Here is a 1,417-nt window from a genome sequence, read left to right on the forward strand (position 1 = left end):
ATTTAGGGTATACGATAAATCGCACGAATCTAAGGGCCGTCAATTCGACTAAATACGTAGGAATTACAATTACGAGCAAATTAAATTGGAAAGACCATATAGATAATATTGTGGGGAAGGCGAAACAAAGACTGCGTTTTGTTGGCAGAACACTTAGAAGATGCGACAAACCCACTAAAGAGACAGCCTACATTACACTTGTCCGTCCTCTGCTGAAATATTGCTGCGCGGTGTGGGATCCTTGTCAGGTAGGATTGACGGAGGACATCAAAAAATTTCAAACAAGGGCAGCTCATTTCGTTTTATCCCGCAATAGGGGTGAGAGTCACTGATACGATACGTGGGTTGGGGTGTCAGTCACTGAAACAAAAGACGGTTTTCTTTGCGGCGAGATCTGTTTTCGACATTTCAATCACCAACTTTCTCTTCCGAATGCTTGAATATTTTGTTGACACCCACCTACGTAGGAAGAAATGATCATCATAATAAAATAAGATAAATCAGAGCTCGAACGGAAAAATTTAGGTGTTCCTTTTTCCCACACGACATTCGAGAGTGGAATGGTAGAGAAGTAGTAGGAAAATGGTTCGATGTACCCTCTGCCAGGCACTTGTGTGAATTGCAGAGTAACCATGTAGATGTAGATGTAGACAGAAAACAACAGAAATTCTTATTCACATCGAAACTTTCGTTCTACTCGCTCCCATTCGCGAATGGAACGCGGAAAATGGTGGTGGTATTCAACGAACACACCGTTAAGATATCGTGCCGAGTTGAGATGTAGATCAACAGAATTCTTGTGGCCTGAATTGCATCTGCTGCTAATCCGGATTACTAAGTGGCCTGTGATGTGATTACAAGCGGCAAGGACTGCTCCAAACACGTTACCATTTGACCGGCTATAAGCCCGTTGTGGATCCGCCTGTTACGTAGCTCGTACGGAAACGCAATCGACCTGCCCAGGCAGCCGAAAAAGCCTCTTGGCTGCGGCGCCACGCCCTCGAACCCCCACCACACCCCATGTCACGGTGAGCATTTTGCTTCCGCAAGTCCTCTTTAATTACACCAGCCCCACTGCAACACTGGCAGCTCCTCGCGAGTAATTCGATACACTCCCCCCCCCCCCTCCTTCCCCCTCCAAAGAAGAAAGAAAAAACGCAAATATAATCCCCAGAGTCTAAGCAAAGTTAATTTAGCATCGCCTCGCACTTTTCATTACCTCACGCTATGAGTAAAAGAGCAGAGGAAAAATGCGAGATATTGACAGGTCATGATGATGACGTGTTCACACGAATGCCCTCAATGATTTCCCTTTAAATTCAACGGCTTGCATCAGCAGGATGCTAGAGTACTATTGTATCTGGGCGCTACCGGACGTCCATTGTACATTGTTGCGGAACAGGAAACTGTAACGGTG

Source organism: Schistocerca serialis, chromosome 1, assembly GCF_023864345.2.
Source record: "Schistocerca serialis cubense isolate TAMUIC-IGC-003099 chromosome 1, iqSchSeri2.2, whole genome shotgun sequence".
Taxonomy (NCBI): Eukaryota; Metazoa; Arthropoda; class Insecta; order Orthoptera; family Acrididae; genus Schistocerca; species Schistocerca serialis.